Source organism: Delphinapterus leucas, chromosome 1, assembly GCF_059928025.1.
Source record: "Delphinapterus leucas isolate spDelLeu-1000000601 "Yukka" chromosome 1, BTC_Dleu_Yukka2, whole genome shotgun sequence".
Taxonomy (NCBI): Eukaryota; Metazoa; Chordata; class Mammalia; order Artiodactyla; family Monodontidae; genus Delphinapterus; species Delphinapterus leucas.
The window spans coordinates 36,978,277-37,002,410 of NC_143129.1; the positions used below are offsets into that span (position 1 = coordinate 36,978,277).

At 37.7% G+C, this 24,134-nt stretch overlaps 1 long non-coding RNA gene across 1 annotated transcript in view; it reads right to left on the minus strand.

The window, feature by feature from the left end:
* Positions 1–18,360, minus strand: part of LOC149750455 (uncharacterized) — a 79,943-nt gene extending 61,583 nt beyond the window's left edge. Inside the window, exons 1-3 of the long non-coding RNA XR_016392231.1 lie at positions 13,128–18,360; positions 7,233–7,308; positions 6,718–6,839 (exon numbers count right to left, since the gene is read on the minus strand). This is a non-coding gene — a long non-coding RNA (uncharacterized LOC149750455). The remainder of the gene's footprint in view (positions 1–6,717; positions 6,840–7,232; positions 7,309–13,127) is intronic.
* Between the last annotated feature and the right edge of the window lie 5,774 nt (positions 18,361–24,134).

Consider the following 24,134-nt stretch of genomic DNA (forward strand, 5'->3'; position numbering starts at 1 on the left):
CTGCAGTGGATGAGAGTCCGCCTGCCGATGCAGGAGACACGGGTTCGTGCTCCGGTCCAGGAGGATCCCATATGCCGCGGAGCAGCTGGGCCCGTGAGCCATGGCCACTGGGCCTGCGCGTCCAGAGCCTGTGCTCCGCAACGGGAGAGGCCACAACAGTGACAGGCCGTGTACCGCAAAAAAAAAATAAAATAAAATAAAGTAATAAATAAAAATATTTCTTATACAGAATAAACAGAAATCTACCTCTTAGGGTACCAAATGTGGGAAGAGAGTTGTGATTCTCTATCATCACGGGTCCTTGAGAAATGTTAGGGATAGAGTCAATCACTTTCCTTTTGACCTTAGAATTGTACCCTATAAGCCATACAAAGACTCCCCAGTAAGGCAAAGACACCTCTATGAGATCTACCCTCAACCATCAACAATGTAGGTTCTGGAGCTAAAATGGTGAATACTACAAGGGATCTCTCCTTCAAGAAGAGAGCTTATAGAAGTATGAAAATATCCATTTATTGCTTGTTGCTTTATTTGAAGGAACTCTAAGGCCAATTCAAAATGTAGTCTAACATAAAGGGGGGAGGCAGCCCCAAGTTTCCAGAAACTAAATACTTTCTCTTTCACAAATGAGGAAATGTAAATGAGAGGCCTCATCAGGATAGCCCCCACGTTTCCCCAAGTCTAGTGTATAATCTCTCAATTACAAGTGAAATATTTTGTCTTAGAACTATTAAAAATATACCAAAAATGTCAACCCAGTATGGATAAAAGTAAGTTCAACTAAGATTTTTAAAGTAAGCATTTTACAGATGGTAATCTAAGGAAGATGCATAGTTTTCCATGCAATACATCTTTCTTTTCCACGCATGACTGCTAAACAAACAACTGAACCTGAGACTGATATAACAGAAATAAAGGCTCAAGTCCCAGGAAGACTACAGTCACCCTCTACTGCATGCAAGTAAAAACACATCTACAATAAAATGTGAATTCTAGAAGTAAGTTTGTTACAAACAGAACTATCCATTCTTACCCCAGCCCCAAGATCTTCCCCCTCACCATAAGTCTTTCCTATTTCAGGTCAGGACAACAGTGTCCACCCAGCTACTGAAATCCCCAAAATAGAAAGCATCTAATTATTCTTTTTCAATAACCATCCACCCCAACTCAAAGAATAAGTTTTGTGTAACATTTGAGTTTTTATTTTCATAACGTCAGAACAAAATTGGTAATCATCAACCCATCTCACAATCTACCTGTATACGTGGCTCTCACAGATGCCATAAACATATTAGCTATATCAATCAATAAATCTATGCTTCTTTCTTTGTGAAGTTTTCAATTTGTCAACCAAAACTCTGTTTTCATCTATAATTCCTCTAAAATAGTCACATTCAAAAAATGATTTATAAGAAATTAAAATATTTGTTAAAGTTTGCCAGGCCTGGCATAATATTTTTTAAAAAGTCTTACAAAATAAACGTTAGATGAACTTATTTTTTGTAAATTAATTGTGTCATTTAATCTTCATGATTTATATTTTCAATGTTAATAATAACTTATACAAATGATACCTTAAAATCAATTAATGTTATATGAGTACAAAAAGTGCTTGCACAGATACAGCTCTGGAAATGATATTATATCGTTACCTTTTTTGACTTATGAATCACAATTTTCTAAATATTTAAACTGCACCTTTGCCAAAGATGCAATGCTTATTTTTCCTTGTCAGTGAAGTACGTTTTCTTCTTCCTTGACAAGACAAAAAATGAACCACTCCAATTTATGAGTCATGAGCTAATCTTTTTTAAAAGACAGTTTTAGAATATAACTTCAAGTAAGTTTCCTCTAAGAATTAATGAATTACAATCTCTCAGAACCTTAGTCACTGAAGTATACACTTCTGAGAATAGAGGCAATGTATGAATTTGCTTAGAAACACTCAATGATATCTTTCATTATTGACAAACTAATTCTGTTGTACACAAAGTGTCTAAAATTTTACTAAATGGCTCGTGGAAGCTCAAAGACTGATCATTAGAAATTCTCCCTTCCACTAGGAGGATGCAATGTTCTTGGGGCTGAGGTATAAAATGAATCATTTGACATTTGAATTCATAATTGTACTGGCAAAATTGATTCTGGGTATTTCACATGAGAGTCCAGAATTTTTCTGGGAAATTGGCATCATATGAAATGAAATGTGTTAATGTCACATTATTAAATACAGAATTCGGGAGCACAACTTTACAGTAGTGTGTGTGAAAACGTATGGGTGTTCATCTGCCCAGGAGAGCAATATGAGCCATTGGTGAGAACTGTGCTAAAAGATCATTTTTAGGAAAAAGTAAAGCTATGATTCTCATACAGATATAAAAAGGAATGCACATTAAAGATTTTACTTTACTTAGATGAGGAAATCAAGCAGATGTTGTAACTGAATGAAGGGAAAAGGAAGAAAAATTCATATGGAGTAAAGGAATGTTGAAATTAATTGCAAATGTGGACAAAACCAGTTTTCCACAGAAAAAAGGTACTCAATTAAAATCACTACTGCACAGAGAAGAGTTTATATATCTATTAGTTACCTGCAACTTACAAAGAGTTGCAAAATAGCTCAGAGACAAGAAACAGAGCTAGAATCTGATAACCAAGAAGGGAAATCTAAGAAGCCTGCATTAAAAAAAAGTACGTGTGTGTGTGTGTGTGTGTGTGTGTGTGTATATATATATATATATATATATATAGAGAGAGAGAGAGAGAGAGAGAGAGAAAGGATGCATAGTTTTTCACTGAATACATTTTTTTCTACACATGACTGCTTAATAAACAACTACAACCTGAGGCTGATATAATAGAAATAACAGCTCAAATTCAAGGGAAACTACTGTTACCCTGTACTGCATATAAGTGAGAACACATCTAAAACAAAATATAAATTCCAGACATAATTTTTTTAAAACCAGAACTACCCATTTGTCCCCAGCCCCAAGACCTTTTCTCTCACCCTAAGTCTTTCCTACTTCAAGTGAGGACAGCGTTGTCCACCCAGCTACTCAAATCCCCAGCCAGGAAGTGTCCAATTCTTCCCTTTCAATCACCATCCGCCCCAACTCTAAGGCAAGACAATGCATCATCAAGTCCTTGTTTGAACATGATAACCTCTTTTGGTTTACTGGAAGCCTCTCACTAGTCCCCAGACTCTACTCTTGCCTCCCCACAATTCATTTCTTAAAACAGCCAGCATATTCTTTTAAAAATGAGATCAGATCAAGTCTCTCCACACTCAAAACCAATAGATAGCACTAGGATTTAGAATAAAATCCAAATCCCTTTTATGGGGCATCCTAAGGCCCCAGAATATCTGTCCCTGCCTATGTCCCTAACTTCAATTCTTCTCATTTGCCCCCTTATTCAACTTAGTCCTTATTTATTGGAATCCTCTTGATCCTTTGATCACACCAGCCTGGCTCCCATCTTTGCACTAACATTTTCCTTTATTTGGCTCTCTCTTGTCCCAGATTTTTGAATGCCTGGCTCCTTTTTTGTCTTTCAAAGGCAATTTCCTCAGGGATAACTTCTTGCTCCATTCAATATAATATAATGCTCAAGAACACTGTTTTTTATTTTATTTTTTTCATGGCAACTTACTGCTGAATAAAATTTTAAATTATTTCATGAATATCACCTATGTCCCTGCCCTAATAAGCAAATTACCTAATTTCAAGGACTGTATCTTTTTTGTTCATGACTGTACATAAACACACAATAAGATTCTAATACTGTTGGCCATCAGTCAATATTAGCTGAGTGAATTATACTTGTTTTCTTTCTTCAGGGAAGTGGATAAAGTACATTTTTCTGAAGTATGATGAAAGTTCTAGAATTTGTGATAGATAAGTTCAGACTACTGAGGGAAGTCTGATTTAGAGAAAAGAGTAACTTAGAAGATCTGCAGGTATGTTAGCTTTAGGGCTAATGGGGAAGAGGAATTAGACTCATTTTCTTAGGTCTATCAGCATCTAATTCAAGAAAGACTAGCAGGAGTTTATTTATTTATTTATTTTTTGTGATACGCGGGCCTCTCACTGTTGTGGCCTCTCCTGTTGCAGAGCACAGGCTCCGGACGCGCAGGCTCAGCGGCCGTGGCTCACGGACCCAGCTGCTCCGCGGCATGTGGGATCTTCCCGGACCTGGGCACGAACCCATGTTCCCCGCATCAGCAGGCGGACTCTCAACCACTGAGCCACCAGGGAAGCCCAGGAGTTTATTTTTAAAGAAATCAGAATAAAGTCAATGCTGGGGAAATGCTGTAGGCTTTACAATGATAGCAAGAGAAGCTCCCCTACGTAACAGTGAGAGCTGGAATCAATGTCTCCAGTTTAGCCTGAGTATACATGTGATAGAGAAACATCAGCTTTCTAATTTGTTATACGGAGATAACAGTCTTATATTCTTGTTTCTATTCTATTTAGTTGTATAGATCCAAGGAGATTATTTATGAGGATATACTTTGAAAAACGAAATACAGTACTAACATGAAGCACCACTGTCATTAAACCCATCACTTAGCCTCTAAATCTCCATTTCCCTATTTAAACTATCTCAAAATACCTCTCCCTCTGCTTTTTGAGTCAGAGGTAAATGGAAAAGATTTTATTTTGCTGTTGATGGTAGCAATACAGGTTGCATTAGAAATGAATGGGATGGAAGGACTCTGTTGATTTTGTTTAACCCTGCAATCGGATCCACAAATGCACAGGGCATTCACAGAGTGGAAATTTATGCCTCCAACTAACAGTAATAAGGTAAGTTTACTTTAAAAATGATATTTGGGGAGTGTTCAATTACTGTGAAGTTATGCCCCCAACCAAAACGTCATCCAGTTCCCTAGAATCATCCACATGTCTTCTGAAAAGGTTTCCTCATTTGCCTCATCCTTCTGGCTTGACTGATGGCTCCCACCCAGCCTAATCACTATCACAAAGCATATGTTGGTTTAGGCAATAACAGACCTTCATAGATCATTTACTGGATTCTCCCTTGACGTAAATTGTTATTTTTCTTTGTTTCTAGCAATAATAATACCGGGCATTGTGTAAAAACTAGCTACCATTGACTGAATGATTGCCAGGTTTTCAAGCACTGAGCTAAAAGCTCAACGTGCATTAACAATGATAATAACATTTGAGACAGACACTGTCACAAGTGCTTTGCAGTCATTATTAGTAACTCATTTCTTTCTCAAAAAACCCTGTGAAGCAGATACAATCTTCCCAAATTTACAAAACAGAAAAGTGAGGCACGATAATATTCCAGAACATGACAGCATTCACAGAACTGGTTACGTGGTTAAGTTGCGCTGGAGCTGTGATGGAAGCTCTTAAATGTCTTGCCACAATGCTGGAAAGCAGTTATTGTCTTCAGTAGAAAGATACTGAGATCAATTCTCAAAATTCTGAAGTGACTGGCCCTATTTGCATAGTAAAGACTATGTGATAGGCCAAGGATTCTGTCAAAGTAACCAGATTAGGTCCAAGATGGAATCACTCATGCTAAGCCCCACATCAGCAAACCAAAATTTATCTAAGTTTCCCTACCTGGGCTCTCCAAGCAAAGGAAGGCCCAGGTCAACCAACCAATCATGCTTGCCTGCTTACCAAACCCTTATCCAGCTCCTTGTTCCATATAAGGAAAGGAACTCTCATTAACCCATTAGCAAATGACCAGTACATCGTCCTTGACCCTGCTCACTTTGGTCTATAAAAAGCTCTCACCTTGTACTGCTCTTCAGAGCTCCTTTCTACCTGTTAGATTAAACAGTACCCAAGTCATGAATCACTGAATAGAAGTCAACTAGATCAGTAAGTTATCTGTAGAAAATTTTATTTTAACAACTCTACGGTGATCCTTTCCAAATCCATGATCTCAGCTCTTCCACATGCCTCACGAGCTTTATATCGTGAGAGAACACTGTGACCTCAGTTTCCTCAGGAAAGTGACTCCTCTCTGCCTAATCATATCATAAGGGAAACCAGGGCTAGAATCAGTAAATGTTTCCCGACAAATAGAACTAAACAGTAAAGTGTTTTAATCCCAGCACATCATTCATTCTAATCACTATATTCTCCGGGGCAAGTACTCAGCAAGCTGTGTGGGAATGACATGCACTGTTTCCATTAAAGTCATAACAGAATCTGTGCACAACACTCCTTCTCACTCCTTCGAAAACAGCTCCCTTGCTCCTCTTCTAGTGAATATTAGCATCTACAATGTGTTCTGCTTTGCCTCTGCATTCTTGGTCTGAAACTCTTTTCTGGAAAAAAGGCTTACAAAGAGTTCCTGGAAGTAAGAATTATAGACCCCCAGGGTACCTAAGGAATAGGAAACTCACAAATTAATCCAATATGTAATTAGTTTTTTCCTTTTTCTCAGAGATAATAAAAATTAAGTGTTCTCACAAATATAGTAACTGAATATACAAAACAATATTACTGAATCGTATTGGCTTAAAATGTACATGATAGAAGACTCACTTGATTTTTGTCATCAATTAAAAGTTATTAAGTATTAAGGAAATTATATTTTATTTTTTTGGTCTGAACATGTTTTATGATTCCTACCTAATCACATCTCCTTCTAAAAAAATTATCTACCTTTTTTAGAGACAAGAGCTAACATGTCCATGTTTTATTTTATAATCATAGCTGATACCTTGTGAGTCATAGTTGTTCGGGTTGGACTAAGGAACTTGAACCCTTGGACTGGCAGAAGGCTGTGCTTTGTGGAGCCTAGTTCAAAAATAGGCTTCACCATTCATATCTTTCCCTGGGAATCTGGAAGGGTGTAATTGAGAGATTAGATAGTTAGAAACGGTAATAAAATAGTTTTTGAATAAAAAGGCAATAATTAATCTCAAACCCTTTACTTCTCGTATGGCAGAATTTTTCAACTTTGGCACTACTGATATTTGGGGCTAGAAAAAATGTTTTTAATTTTTACTTTATATTGGAGTATAGTTGATTAACAATGCTGTGTTAGCTTCAGGTGTACAGCAAAGTGACTCAGTTGTACGTATACATGTATCTACTCTTTATCGAATTTTTTTTCCCATATAAGTTATTACAGAGTATTGAGCAGAGTTCCTGGTGCTATACAGTAGCTCCTTGTTGGTTATCTATTTTAAATATAGCAGTATTATTATTGTTATTTTTAACGCGGGTTGTTACCTGGTGCATTGAATGATGTTTGGCAGCATCCTTCAACTCTAATGACCAGAAGCCAGTAGAATCTCCTTCTTCAGTCCTGACAATCACAAATGTTTTCTGACATTGTCAAATGTCCCCTATCAAAATCACTTCCAGTTGAGAATCACTGCCCTATGGATCTTGAACCAGTAGATCACTATACATAGAAATCAAAAGGGGAAATTTAACAGCTGTCATTCTGGTAAAGCCAGAATACAGCTTGGAATTTAAAATCAAGACTTCTTTCAGGACTTTCCTGGTGGTCCAGCAGTTAAGACTATGCACTTCCACTGCGGGTTCAATCCCTGGTTGGGGAACTAAGATCCCCCATTGCTGTGTGATGCGGCCAAAAAAAAAAAAAAAAAAGGATTTCTTTCTTTCCCTCTGAAGTGAAACTAGTGAGAAACAGAAAGAACAAGAGAATGAGAATAAGAACGAGTGGTAAATTCTTGGCAGTCCAGGTCCCAATTCCCTCAATCATATTAGTTACATATTCCCAAATGAAGGAGTTGCTCTGAGGAGAAAAGAGGAAAATGCTTTCCTTACCCCAACAGAGGCAAGGCTTCCTATGTTATACATGAGATTAAAATACAAGTTAGAGAAAAAAATGTGTGCTGTAGAAAGGGGACAAAGATAATCTAGGAGAAGTAACCTACGCAAATAGGCAAGCTGGACAATGAAGATGTAGAAAACCAGCGTCAGCAGATAAGTTCCAGAGGTTGGAATGGGGAATACAGCAGATGGACACAGAGCACCAAAGACTCAGAGAGGGAGCAAAATATTTCTCTCTACGCCTAAGCTTCCAGGTCCAGTCAGAGTCCATATGTAATTATAACAACCATTTGTCCACTGCAATAATCTGACTGAATTCTTCCTCGTAACCAAATGAGCCAGATTCAAACACTGATACTGCTATCATTTTTATGAAAAGAAGAGTAACTAGTCAATAATGTCAATCCAAATCTGAACCCATGTCATTTTTTAAAAATTCAATTTTAATAGCTAAAAGGCAGGCTTGATTTTTTCGTGGTTTTTTTTTGTTTTTTTTTGTTTTTTTTGTAGTACGCGGGCCTCTCACTGCTGTGGCCTCTCCCGTTGCAGAGCACAGGCTCCGGACGCGCAGGCACAGCGGCCACAGCTCACGGGCCCAGCCGCTCCGCGGCATGTGGGATCCTCCCGGACCGGGGCACGAACCCGCGTCCCCTGCATCGGGAGGCAGACTCCCAACCACTGCGCCACCAGGGAAGCCCTTTTTCGTGGATTTTTAAAGCAGTTTTGAGAGAGAAAGAAAAAGAATAAATGGCATTTTGCATCTTTCCTGGCATCCCAAGACCTTAAACAGCTTAAGACTAGGAGATAACTTCCTTTCCTCTACTGATTTTTCCCTTTTAGTTAGGTGCCTTTATAATAAGTTCAGTTATCTTTCTCTATTATATTTTTGTGAAAACTGCTTTTCTCTGCCAGAGATTGTATCTACTTCCTACACCCTTAAGAGATTCTATTTTCTTCTACAATTTTCAGTTCCTCAGAGTGCCTTTTCTAAATTTTCTAAATGTAGCACTGTAATCAAGGTTTCTAACTGTAAAAAAACAAAAACACAACAACAACAAACAGGCCTCAAGTTTCATATTTTTAGAACAATGACCAGGTGTTACTATGAAAAACCAGTTTCAGTTTGTCACTGATAAGACAAACTAAACTAAGAGGACTTTTTTCTTTACCCTCCCAAATGCGTTAAATGTACTATCCTCACCTCTATTTTTTTTCTTCCTTGCATTGCTTAATTCACCTTTTATGATGGCAAGCATCAGGCAAGTCTTAAAAAAAAAAAACAACTTCATCGTTTGCTATCATACGCCTTAAACAATGAGTCATCTAAAGAAGTGAACATTCTTGTTATTTCAAATCATTACTGAAAATTAGAAGCAGATGAAGCTAGAATATAAGTCTCAGAATTTTAAAAACTTGAGAAACATTAAAGAAAATGCAGTACATCTCCCACTGTAGCTGGAACAAATAAACCCCAGAAAACTTTGCTCAAGGCCAAACAATAAGTAGGTCTGAGAGTTGAACCTAGATCATTTTACTCTAAATATTGTTCACCACTCTCTGGCCCTACCATTATAACACACTGTCTCTATGTCTTTCTCTACTGTGTCATATGTAGTCACCATGTAACTAAAAAGTATACTGAGGATTTAATTTTTCTATCAGGTAGGTTCACATTGAACCACCCTAGGCATTATGAGGGGAAAAATAGAAGCTAATATTTATTATCCACTCTGTGCCAGGCATTTGGCTAAGGAAACTGTATGCAAGTATCCCATTTAATCACCAAAATGTTTGCAATCTATGAAGTAGGCACCAAGGCAGTCTTACTCAGGGTTCAGCTGCAGAGCATAGAATCTTTCCTAGATACCTGAAGTAGAAAAGCTTATAATTAGAGAGAAGGGAAGCAACAGACCCTAGACTGAGGTTCTGGCCACACCAGGCTGCCACAACAGCTACTGCCTCTGCAATGGTGAGGAAGCAGATTCTCAAATCAGGAAACACCGCTGAAGCTGGTGACTCCAGCAACTGAGAACCTCTGCCACCATCTGCACCAGAAAATTCCAAATCCATGTCCCCGTGAGAATGTGTGACTTGCAGAACTAAAATCACATCCAGAACCATAGCCGTAAAGGAGCTGGGGAACATCCTGAAGAGACTGGAAAGGGAAGAAGTATAGGAAGGCACACAAGAAAGCAGTGGGAGTGGATACTGCAAAAGTCAATATAAACAAATTTATAGAAAACTCCAAATGCCTTCTGAACAATTTCTGATCCTCAGGATCAAAATCCCCAAAAGTATAACATCACTTTTATAATAAAATAATGAAAATTAATTTGAAGACAATATTAGATTGAAAGTCACTGTAGGAGAGAAAGGGTTTCCTAAAAGAAAATTGTAATCTGGAAAAAAAAAAGAAGAAAGTGTTTCTTTTCTGAGTTAATGTCATGTTAATATAAGTCTAACTTCTAGAAGTTACTTGTAATTACAATCATTTATTTTATTTATTATTTTCTGCTTTTACTAAAATGAATTTAGTACATGGTTAGGTTTTGGATAGCTGCCATCCACACTAAAATGAACAGTAATGAAACTTGCTATTAGTGCTTTTAAGAGCATGCTAATGTTACTCATTAAACACTGGATGGATTGTTTCTCAGCCCATGTTCCATGGTGGCTGCATTTGATTATGTATATGTTGGCCGAAATGCTGGCAAATGACATGGACTGTCCTCCCAGAACACGCATGGAAATGAAATGTGTGCATCCTGAGGCGAGCTGGGTGAGAAAAGTTCGGCACTTAATGAAATCAACAAAGAGCCTGTTTGTCAAGGGTGACTTGAAGTGTGTGTAAATGATCCTTGCCTCCGTAAGCACGATGAGGTGATTTTACCATCAGTGATTTTAGGTGATTAAACACCTCTGGTCTGCTGCTCCCATTAAGGGAGATTATTCTTACTTTCATCCTTGCAACAAAGTTAAGGTTTATGCTTTATTAGGGAGTCTGTGGTGACTAGATGTGTCATTATCTGTCCTACCATCCACCACTGGGGTTAGAATTTTTACTTCAAAATGACCACCATTAACTCTTTCAGATTCCTTCTAGTTTACTATTTAATGTGTGCTTGTTCTGCACTATTCTCAATGGAGCTCATGCTGTTTATGTTTCCAGAGCTTTTTAAGACTCCTCTTTGAATAAAGATTAGGAAAAAGTCATTTGCGTTTCCTCCAAAGAACAGCTATTAGATGGGTAATGGATCCTGGAGCTCAGATTATTAAATATTCAACTGTCCTTCTGGATCATCAGGAGGTGCATATCCCAGTTTGACAGGGACAAAGTTAGCCTATAAAAGGACCCAATTTCTCTGGTTAAGGGCTGTGAATCTCATTTTATAGGGTATGCAAGAATGATCAACGATTTTATTTTCATTTAATCAAATTATATTCAGCCTCAAAAGCCTAATGGGCTGCTAGGAAATTCTGATCTCTGCCATTGCTGGGTGTATCACCTTCAGGGTTCACCCATAATTTAGGACATTCTAGAGAAAGAGCTTCATCTTGCAGTCTTCTGTGGCCACAGCAGAAATCCTCATTATGCAAGTCTATAATCTAAAAGCTATTTGATTTTACACCATGTATGTACCTGGGGATGTACGCTGAGACTAGGAGCCTCTAGAATCTCACCTTCAAACTGCTTCCCATTCCTTCCAAAATCCTGTCACCATCAATGTGCATCCTCCAAAATTCCAATCCTAAACACAGGCACTTAGTATCATCTTTCCAGGATGCTCAGCCTTTAAAGATCAAAACCCAGGAGAGGAATATATCTTCCAGGAAATTTCTGCAAGTTAGCACTGAAATACAAGCCTGCCCTGAGACAAAAGAGCATAAAAGGTGCTAAGATACTTTTATGAAGTGTGGCTGGGGAGGATTCAGACGAGGAGAAAAAAATTAAGAAGAATTATTTCCATAAATTATTCTGAATACTTACTGTGTGCCAGGCACTGTTTTAAGTGCTATATTTGAATGGTGCTTTACTAAGCTCTCAAGATAAGTCCCAAGTGAGGATTAAATGAAACATCACTAATACATGCCAAACAACTATTTTAAGCACATTTGAAATATCATTACCTCATATAATCACATAACAACTCTATCAGGTAGGAACTACTGTTATCACCAAATGAAGAACTAAGGCATAGAAAGATAAGTAAGGTGCTGAAAAGGGGTCACTGGACCTGTATGGAAGAACGTTTTTTAAACGGGACATTGGCCTTAAGTGCTTAGAAATCTAAGATAAGCATTTTAAAGTTATTCCAAACAGGGCTACATGAATGGCCAGAGTGGACAGCTTCTCTGTGCCAAAAGATACATAATCATAGATCAAAAAACAATTACCACTTTCAGTGTGTAAGATATTTTAACAGCTATTTTGTTCTAACAGTTATTAAAGTGAATATAGAACTGACTTATATCAGTGGTTTCACTTTTCATACTTAATTACCCAGTTACCCTTATAAAGCACTAAAGAAAATATGGGGGAGTCAAGATGGCAGACTAGGAGGGCATGAAATTCGCATCTTGGCACAACTAGGGCACCTACCAGGCACCGGTAGGGGACCACGGACGCCTAAGGGGACGGGAGGAACCCCCAGCAACCAAGTACGACATGGGGCATGGGGAGAGTGAGTGGGGAGGAGAAGTGGAGGTGGGACTGGACTGGCGCCCCTGAGGGGCAGCTGGGGGAGAGGAAGAGATCCCACACCTGGAGGGGGAAATTGGGGGACCACTGGGAGGGCAGAGGATCAAAAGGGAGGGTGGCTATGTTTCCCCTACCTTCTTGGGCCCCAGAAGCCTGATGAAATCCCGGACCTGATCCTCTGCCCACCTAAACCCCTCCAGCTGCGTGGGTCCTGAGGGAGTGGGAGGGAGGAAAGGGGGATCAAAAGTAAAGGCCAGACCTCTGGGACCTGCACCCCTGAGGGGCAAATGGGCGGGGGTAGGAGTTCCTACACTCAGTGGGACCAGCCCACAGTTAGGGTCCAGCGGCGACTGTGGAGACCCTGGGGGAGACCATGGGGGAGGGCGTGGAGGAACAGAAAGGAACACGGCCAGCGCTTTCGCTGCCCACTTAGGCACCGGGTAGCCTGTTGGGCTCCCAGGCCTAATCCTCTGCCCTGGGGGCCTCCCTCCTACCAGGTAGAGCCCAAGCCCTTCCCCTACACCCCCACCCAGGGCCCCACCTCTACACTCGGAGACCCCTTCTGAGACCCCCTCCAAACACCCTGGGCCTAAACCCCGCACACACACCCTCACCCATGGCCCTACCTCCAAACTCCCGAAATCCACACTCCAGAGAACCCCTTTGGATGTGCTGCCTCTCCCATTCCGTGTAGGTCCTAGGCAGAGGCCCCACCACACACTTGAATGTTGCCCAGCCTAGGCCCCACACCCAAGGCCTTTTCTGGCTGTGTGGGTCCTGAGTCTAGGCCCCGCCCCACACTCAAACGTCACCACCCTGGCTAGGCCCTGCCCAACCCTAAACCCTGCCCCTGCCTAAGTTCCACCCCCCCACCTAAACTCCACCCCCAAGAGCCAAGGCCTTTTTTTTTTTTTCCTTTTCTCTTCTTTTAGGTCGGGGTGCTGTTTTACCTTCTTCTTGTTAATTCATTAATATAATTATTTTTTCTAATAAACCTTTTATTTTTCTAATTTTATTTTATTCTCTATACTTTGTTATTGTTCTGCTCCTTTTGGGTTGTTCCCCCCCACCACTTTTTTTTCTTGTTTCTGGTGTGGTTCTGTTTTCCCTTGTTGCAGTTGCAGTTGTTTCAATTATATTTTTATTTTTCCTAATACATTTTTTATTGTTCTAATTTTATATTTATTCTTTGTTATTGTACTGCTCCTTTTATTCTTTTTTTTTTCATGATGCTATGCAGCTTGTGGATTCTTGGTTCCCAGGCCAGAGGTCAGGCCCGAGCTCCTATGGTGGGAGCACCAAGTCCAAGCTGCTGGACTAACAAAGAACCTCAGATGCCAGGAAATATTAATTGAGGTGAGGCCTCCTGGAGGTCCTCATCTCGGCACCAAGGTCCGGCTCTACCTAACTTCCTGCAAACTCCATTGAAGGAAGCCTCAGGCCAAACAACCAGTAAGACAGGAATACAGCCCCTCCCATCAAAAAAAAAATGAAACAACAAAAAAATATGTTACAGATGAAGGAGCAAGGTAAAAACCTACAAGACCAAATAAATGAAGACAAAATATGCAACCTACCTGAAAAGGAATTCAGAGTAAGGACAGTAAAGATGATACAAAATCTCAGAAACAGAATGGAGAAAAACACAAACATTTAACAAGGATCTAAAGGAACTGAAGAGCAAATAAACAGTGATGAACAATGTAATAACTGATATTAAAAATACTATAGAAGGAATCAATAGCAGAATAACTGAGGCAGAAGAATGGATGAATGAGCTGGAAGATAAAATGGTGAAAACAACTGCCAGGGAGCAGAATAAAGAAAAAAAAAAATGAAAAGAACTGAGAACAGTCTCAGAGACTTCTGGGACAACATTAAACACACCAACATTCGAATTATAGTGGTCCCAGAAGAAAAAGAGAAAAAGAAAGGGTCTGAGAAAATATTTGAAGAGATTACAGTCAAAAATTTCCCTAACAAGGGAAAGGAAATAGTCAATCAAGTCCAGGAAGTGCAGAGAGTTCCATACAGGAAAAACCCAAAGAGAAACACACCAAGACACATATTAATCAAACTATCAAAAATTAAATACAAAGAAAAATATTAAAAGCAGTAATGGAAAAGCAACAAATATCACACAAGGGAATCCCCATAAGGTTAACAGCTGATCTTTCAGCAGAAACTCTGCAAGCCAGAAGCGAATGGCAGGACATATTTAAAGTGATGAAAGGGAAAAACCTACAATCAACATGACTCTACCCAGCAAGGATCTCATTCAGATTTGACAGAGAAATTAAAACCTTTACAGACATGCAAAAGCTAAGAGAATTTAGCACCATCAAACCAGCTTTACAACAAATGATAAAGGAACTTCTCTAGGCAGGAAACACAAGAGAAGGAAAAGACCTACAATAATAAACCCAAAACAATTAAGAAAATGGTAATAGGAACATACATATCAATAATTACCATAAATGTAAATGGATTAAATGCTCCAACAAAAAGACACAGACTGGCTGAATGGATACAAAAACAAGACCCATATTTATGCTGTCTACAAGAGACCCACTTCAGACTTAGGGACACATACTGACTGAAAGTGAGGGAATGGAAAAAGATATTCCATGCAAATGGAAATCAAAAGAAAGCTGGAGTAGCAATTCTCATATCAGACAAAAGAGACTTTAAAACAAAGACAAGAGACAAAGAAGGACACTACATGATGATCAAGGGATCAACCCAAGTAAAATATATAACAATTGTAAATATTTATGCACCCAACAAAGGAGCACCTCAATACATAAAGCAAATACTAACAGCCATAAAAGGGGAAATCGACAGTAACACAATCATAGGAGGGGACTTTAACACTCCACTTTCACCAATGGACAGATCATCCAAAATGAAAATAAATAAGGAAACACAAGCTTTAAATGATACATTAAACAAGATGGACTTAATTGATATTTATAGGACATTCCATTCAAAAACAAGAGAATAAACATTCTTCTCAAGTGCTCATGGAACATTCTCCAAGATAGATCATATCTTGGGTCACAAATCGAGCCTTGGTAAATTTAAGAACATTCAAATTGTATCAAGTATCTTTTCCAACTACAACGCTATGAGACTAAATATCAATTGCAGGAAAAAATGTGCAAAAAATACAGACACATGGACGCTAAACAATACACTATTAAATAACCAAGATATCACTGAAGAAATCAAAGAGGAAATAAAAAAATACCTTGAAACAAATGACAATGAAAACATGATGACACAAAAACCTATGGGATGCAGCAAAATCAGTTCTAAGAGCGAAGTTTCTATCAATACAATCCTACCTTAAAAAACAAGAAACATCTCAAATAAACAACCTACATGTAAATGAATGAAATTAGAACACTCCCTAAAACCATACACAAAAATAAACTCAAAATGGATTAAAGACCTAAGTGTAAGGCCAGACACCATCAAACTCTTAGAGGAAAACATAGGCAGAACACTCTATGACATAAATCACAGCAAGATCTCTTTTGACCCACCTCCTAGAGAAATGGAAATAAAAACGAAAATAAACCAATGGGACCTAATGAAGCTTCAAAGCTTTTGCACAGCAAAGGAAAACATAAACAAGACGAAAAGACAACCTTCAGAATGGGAGAAAATATTTGCAAATGAAGCAACTGACAAAGGATTAATCTCCAAATCATACAAACAACTCATGCAGCTCAATATCAAAAAAACAAGCAACCCAATCCAAAAATAGGCAGAAGACCTAAATAGACATTTCTCCAAAGAAGATATACAGATTGACAACAAACACATGAAAGGATGCTCAACATCACTAATCATCAGAGAAATGCAAATCACTAATCATTAGAGAAATGCAAATCAAAACCACAAGGAGGTATCACATCACACTGGTCAGAATGGCCATCATCAAAAAATCTACAAACAATAAATGCTGGAGAGGGTGTGCAGAAAAGGGAATCCTCTTGTACTGTTGGTGGGAATGTAAATTGATACAGCCACTGTGGAGAACAGTATGGAGGTTCCTTAAAAAACTAAAAATAGAACTACCATACAACCCAGCAATCCCACTACTGGGTATATACCCTGAGAAAACCATAATTCAAAAAGAGTCATGTACCAAAATGTTCATTGCAGCTCTATTTACAATAGTGAGGATATGGAAGCAACCTAAGTGTCCATGAACAGATGAATGGATAAAGAAGATGTGGCGCATATATATATACATGGAATATTACTCCACCATAAAAAGGAATGAAATTGAGTTATTTGTAGTGAGGTGGATGGACCTAGAATCCATCATGCAGAGTGAAGCAAGTCAGAAAGAGAAAAACAAATACTGTACACTAACACATATATATGGAATTTTAAAAAGCCATACTGATGAACCTAGTGGCAGGGCAGGAATAAAGATGTAGACGTAGAGAATGGATTTGAGGGCACAGGGGAGGGGGCAGGCGATGCTGGGATGAAGTGAAAGAGTAGCACTGACATATATACACTACCAAACGTAAAATGGATAGCTAGTAGGAAGCTGCTGCATAGCACAAGGAGGTCAGCTTGGTGCTTTGTGACGACCTAGAGGGGTGGGATAGGGAGGGTGGGAGGGAGGCTCAAGACAGAGGGGATATGGGGATATATGTATACATACAGCTGATTCACTTTGTTGTACAGCAGAAACTAACACAACATTGTAAAGCATTTATACTCCAATAAACATGTGAAAAAAAAGAAAATATGGGGCAATCTAAATAAATTATGTAAATTACAGGTTGCACAGGGATTTGGAGAAAACAATGGCAGTGGTACACAATCCCTGTCGTTCAGACAATTCTGCTCTTGGTATCGGTAGGCAGGAGTGTTAGGTATGTGAAAACATGATGGAAGAACACATGCTAGCATGTAAAGGAGGCCAGGATTCCTCCCTGTGAATGGAGGTGTTCAGAGACATTACTATACACTCACATGAGACATATTCAGGAAAAGGGAGATTGCTTTGGCCAAAACAGAGTTAGTAAACCAGAAGCAAACTGCAACTGATCCTAACAAAGTGAACAGTAATGGTGGAAATATCAGCAGAGGCTAAATTATGAGGAGCTTTGAATATTAACTTCAGACTTGCTTATATAGTTACAAACGCTCATGGTATATGTCATTTTTTTCTTTCAATGTTGCATATAAAAGTGATACAAGCTCCTAATGAAAATTTCAATCAGTAATTAAATGTATAAATTTTAAAAAATCTATTTACATTTATTTCTAAGAGGTAACTGTTTTAATAAAATAGGGTATATCCTTCCAAACTTTGTCTGTACATACACAGGTACATATGTAAACACATACTTATTTTCTCAACTAACCTGTGTATCTACTCTAAAATCCCTCTTAGCTTGCTTTCTTATTTGACAATCCATCTTGGGGATTTTTCTATGTTAAGCCAGGTAGATTTATCTCTTTTAATAGTTACATAGTATTCTACTTTGCAGATACAGCATTATTGATTCAACCAAGCCCCTGTTGATTGGCATTTGAGTTCACTGATGATTTTGAATAGACAACAAAAACTTTAAAGAAAAGAAACTGTTTAAATATAACCATTAAAATATCTCACATACTAAGAGTGGTAATTGTTCTTTGATCTAGAATAAAACATCCTATTGCACAGATGAGCTGTCCACTCTGAACATCCATACAGACTTGTATAGAATAATGTTAAAAATTTAAAGCAATGTGCCAGAAGATGATTTACAGAAGGAATCTTTATCTTTTTTCTAATCATAGATTTCCTCTAAAAATCAGATCAAAATCTGATTGTAGTATTTTGCATTCAACGTCAGGGGCTGAACCTTTGAAATTTATAAGTGGAGAACATCATGTATTATAGAGAGCCAGGACTCCAGATAGTGAAAATAGCTGATTATTGCAAGTGCTTAATTATGGTAGCAACAATTAGAATAAGGGGGAAAAGACTGATGAGATATCAAGGAAAACTATCAATACAGCTTGATAACTAATTGCACAAGAAGAGTAAAGGGGAGTGTATACTTAAAAGTGGTTTCAAGGTTCTGATTTGGGGTGAAATAATGATGGTTTTAATTGTCACTTGACAACTTTTTCACATCAGAAAGAAGATAGAAAGAAAGACAGAGAGACAGGAAAAGGAAGGAAGGGTGGGAGGAAGGGAGGGAGGGAAGGAGGAAAAAAGGGAGGGAGGATGAAAGGGAAAGAAAGAAAGAAAGAAAGAAAGAAAGAAAGAAAGAAAGAAAGAAAGAAAGAAAGAAAGAAAGAAAGAAAGAAAGAAAGAAAGAAAGAAAAAAGAAAGAAAGAAAGAAAGAGAAAGAAAGAAAGAAAGAAAGAAAGAAAGAAGGGAGGGAGGGAGGAAGGAAGGAAGGAAGAAAAGAGAAGAATACCTCTAATGTCACTTGGTCAAGAAAAGTGGGAAAGGTAGTTACATGGTTAAGGAAATTCATATTAAAAGAACCAGGGCCCTAAAAGAATCTGATACAAAGGGGTAATACTACTACACTGAACGGAAAGACTTTCCTTCCAAGGAGACACTTTTATTTCCCTAAAATATCAAGATGCAATAGAATCCTCTTCTAACAAGTACTGTGAACCATTAGGTTTCAGGGAAGTCAAAGACAGTCCTACAAACAAAACCTGCATTCTTTGAAGGAAGTGTAAATTGAGACAAGCTGAAAAGAAACCATTTCACTGATCTCAGGGTATCAATAATTCACAGGTAATGATCAATAACTGGCCACCCTAGTTGATCTGTAAATCAAAGCTGTACCACACAGCACTCCATTGCTCTTCATCAGCATCTTTATACATTATAATGCAACTTTTACTCTGTGCTTTCAATAATCAAATCTGCTGATATGAGATCTGGTTGTAGTTCCTAAGAACAGAAACCCATGGTGGTTCTAAGTTATTAAGTGCAATTTTAAAATGCAAAATGTTCATTTTTCTTCGTCCAAAAAAACTCTTACATACCGTGTTGATAGCAAAATGGATGGTATTAAAGTTACAAACTAATGATTAAAATCACAAAAGCAGATAGAATGGACCTGATTCTGGTTGTTATGAGGAGAATGTTAAGGAGATGGGGCATGGAGGGCTTTAGAGTTTATGGCTCATCACCATTTGTTGGAAACAAGCAATCAATAGGATATATGACTCTGACAAAGATGGGAAACATTTTGAGCCATTATTTTCACCGTCTCTCACAGATGAACGGGATATGAGCAAAGAAGTGTGGGCTTGTATATTTTCCAATGACTTACAAATTTAATAAAAAAGAAAGAACATCCATTGATCCTTTTTATGGGTCCTAAAGTATGGATGTTCATAGAAAGAATTGTAAGAAATAAAGCATCACATCTTTACTCACTACTTTAACTGCATGCTTCTAATGGCACATTTGTTTGAATCAATTTTTAGACTGCTATTCCTTTTAGTAGTATTTCCCTCCCTCACTAGCAGGATTCACTATGGAAAAATATTAACTATTTCTCAAGTACCTGCTATATTATAGTATGAAAAGTCTCCAAAGGTGTTTTGGGGGGTAGAAATTGGTTTAAACCCAGCATGTCTTATCCTATCAAATTGCTCTTCCTTACCTCCCGCTAACTCATAAAGTCAGCAATGAGGTAATAAGAGCTGCACCCAGAAAGCTTTCTCCCAAAACTGTCATTAGGCTATCTAGTAGAGCAGGTCATATGGTACATGTCCTCACATCTTTTGGAGACAACTATTAAAATACCCTCAGAACAAAAGAAATAGGCTTGTGTTTTGAGAGCAATCTTTTGTTTGAGATTAAATTACAGAACCCACCCAGTAAAGGCAATTTCAGTGTAAGCAAACTTAAGTTTGGTGACCTTTTCCAGGTGTCTGAGGTACCACAGGGCACTTCTGATAGCTGGGGCAGGGGACGGGGGCAGGTCAATGTAATACTGTGATGCTAGAGAACTGTCCACAATACCGCCCTTTCTTCTGACACCATCTAAAGAGTCTGGGCATTTCCCTAATCACCCTCACTTTTGACACAAATTACAAGTTCAGAGATCCCCAAGACCACCCGCAAGTTCGATAATTTTCTAGAAAAACTGACAAATATCACTGAAAGCTATTATACTCATGGCTATAGCCTATTACAATGAAAGAATACCAATTAAAATCAGACAAAGGAAAAAATGCAATTGGTAGACTTTAGAAGGCCTCCAAACACGGATCATCCAGCTGTCCTTTCCTGGTGAAGTCATGGACAGTGTTAACTCCTCTCATCAATGACGTGTGCTAATAGACATGAAGAATTTGCATTCAGAAAGCTCACCTAAGCTCTGGTTTCTAGAGTTTTAACTGGAGCTTAGTCACAGACCCAGTTGACTGCCTCCTGGAGGAGTTGGTCGGGGTTATTCTATAAAGACATTATTAAGAAACTGACAAAATTGAAAGATGCACTGTAGATTAAAGGATTATATTCATGTAAATTTATGAAGTTGATAACTGTACTATGATGTGAAAATGTAAGAGGATAACCCTATTCTTAGGAAACACACACTGGCATATTTAGCGATAAAGGGTCAAACTATTATACATGTGTAACTTACCCTAAAATAGCTCAAAATATTATGCGCATATGTATATATACAATTACTTACATATATACTCTGTGTGTTTATATAGAGACACATATATACATATATGTGTGTATATATGTGAGTGATCAGTCTGTTCAAATAATCTATTTCTTCCTGATTCAGTTTTGGTGGACTGTAAATGTTTAGAATTTTGTCCATTTCTTCAAGGCTGTCCAATTGTTGGCATACAATTGTTCATAGTATTCTCTTATGGTTTATGTAGTTCTGTGGTATTGGTTATTGTTTCTCCTTTTTCATTTTGTTTATTTGGATTATTTATCTTTTCTTCTTGGTGAGCCTGCCCAGAAGTTGGTCAATTTTGTTTACCCTTTCAAAGAAACAGCTATTGGTTTTATTGATTTCTTTTTCTATTGTTTTTAAAATATCTTTTATTTCCTCTGATTTTTATTATTTCCTTCTTTCTGCTAATTTTAAGTTTTGTTTGTTCTTCTTTTTCTAATTATTTTAGGAGGTAGGTTAGGTTGTTTATTTGAGATTTTGCTTGTTTTCTGAGGAAGACCTGTATCACTCTGAACATCCATCTAAGAACTGCGTTTGCTGCATTCCGTAAATTTTTGTATGGTTGTATATTCACTGTCATTTATCTCAAGGTATTGTTAAATTTATTCTTTGGTTTCATCGTTGGCCCTTTGGTCTTTTAGTAGCATGTTGTTTAGTTTCCATGTAATCATTTTGTTTTGTTTTCTCATTTACTTTTCTGTGATTGATTTCTAGCTTCATGCCACTGTGGTAAAAAAAAAATGCTTGAAATAATTTCTATACTCTTAAATTGGCTGAGGTTTTTCCTGTGCCCTAGTACGTGGTCAGTCCTAGAAAATGTTCCATGTGCACTTGAAAACAATGTGTATTCTGCTTTTTTTTGGATGTAATGTTCCAAAAATATCAGTTAAGTCTAATTGCTCTATTGCATCATTTAGGATCTCTGTTGCCATATTGATTTTCTGTCTAGAAGTTCTGCCACTGATGTGAGTGGGGTGTTAAAGTCTCCTACTATTATTGTATTTCCATCAATTTCTCCCTTTATATCAGTTAGTATTTGTTTTATGTATTTGGGTGCTCCTATATTGGGTGCATATATATATGTTGACAAGTGTAATATCCTCTTCTTGTACTGATCCTTTTATCACTATATAGTGTCCTTCTTTTTCTTTCTTAATGGCCTTTGTTTCGAAGTTTATTTTGTATCATATGAGTATTTCAACCCCCAATTTATCGTTTCCATTTGCATGAAGTATCTGTATCTTTTTCCAACCCCTCACTTTCAATCTATGTGTGATCTTTGACCTAAAGTGGATCTCTTGTAGGGAGACTATTGTAGGCTCTTATTTTTTTTAATGCAATCTGTTACTCTATGTCTTTTGATTGGAGTGCTTAGTCCATTGACATCTAAGGTGATTATTGATAGATATGTATTTATTGCCATTTTAAACCTTGCTTTCCAGTTGATTCTGTGTTTCTTTTTTCTTTTGTACTTTGATGCCTTCCTTTTGTATTATGTTTGTGGTTTTTTTTGGTTTCTGTGAACCTATTGCATGTTTTTGATTTGTGGCTACCCTGTTTTTCAAAAATGTTAACCCCTTGCTATATCTACTTGCTTTAGACTGATAGTCATATAGGCTCAAACACATTCTGAAAAAAACCCCTACATTTTCTTACTCTCCTCCCCAACATTTTATGATTTTGATGTCCTCTTTTAAATCTTCATGTTTGTCATCTTGCTGTTCATTGTGGTTACCACTGCTTTCACAAATTTTTTTTTGATTTTTTCTTTTTTTAATCTGTATACTAGCTTAATTTAAGTGATATACTTTCCAAATGTGATTTTCTCATTCCTATAGGTTCTTGCTTCTTTTCTATTTAGAAAAGACATTTCAATATTTCTTTTAAGGACAGGTTTAGTATTGCTGTATTCCTTTAGCTTTTGTTTGAGAAATTCTTTATCTCTCCTTCTATTCTGAATGTTAATCTTCCTGGGTAGAGTATTTTAGATTGCAGAATTTTCCCTTTCAAGACTTTGGATATATTTTCCCCCTCCCTTCTGGCATGCAACATTTCTGTAGAGAAATCGGCTGATAGCCTTGTGGGGGTTTCCTTGTAATAAACTCTTTGTTTTTCTCTTGCTGTTTTTTGAATCCTCTCTTTAACTTTTGCCATTTTAATTATAATATGTCTTGGTGTAGGTCTGTTTGGGTTTATCTTGTATGGGTCCCTCTGTGTTTCCTGTACCTGGATATCTGTTTCCTTCTTTAGGTTTGGGAACTTTTCAGCCATAATTTCTTCAACTACATTTTTGATCCCCTTTCACCTTTCTTCTCCTTCTGGAATCCCTATTATGCATAGACTGGCATGCTTTATATTATCCCATAGGTCTCTTATATTGCTTTCATTTTTTTTAAATTTGGCTTTCTGTCTGCTGTTCTGATTGGCTGATTTCCATTATTCTATCTTCCAGATCACTTATTCCTTCTTCTGCATTATTCATTCTGCTATTCATTGCCTTTAGTTCAGATTTCATCTCTGCAAATGAATTTTCTAATTTTTCTTGGCTCCTCCTTATAGTTTCTAGTTCCTTTTTATAGTAATCCACATTTCTGTCAATAGCTTCTCTTAATTCCTTCAATATTTTCATTATCTCCTTTTTGAACTCAGTTTCTATTAGACTGAAGAGGTCTGTTTGTTTGTTCTTTCAGGGGAATTCTCTTGATCTTTTCATTGGAAGTGGTTCCTCATCTTCTTCACTTTACTTTTATTTCTCTTACTCTATGAGTTTAGTAGAAACAGCTATCTATTGTGGTCTTGGAGGGCTATTTTTGCATGGGAACATCCCTGTGTAGCCTGCATGGGTTTAATGTTTTTTGGTGTGAGGGCTGTTTTTAGTATGGATGACTGTGACCTCTTTTCTCAGTATGTGCTGGCTGTTACCCCCTCATTCGG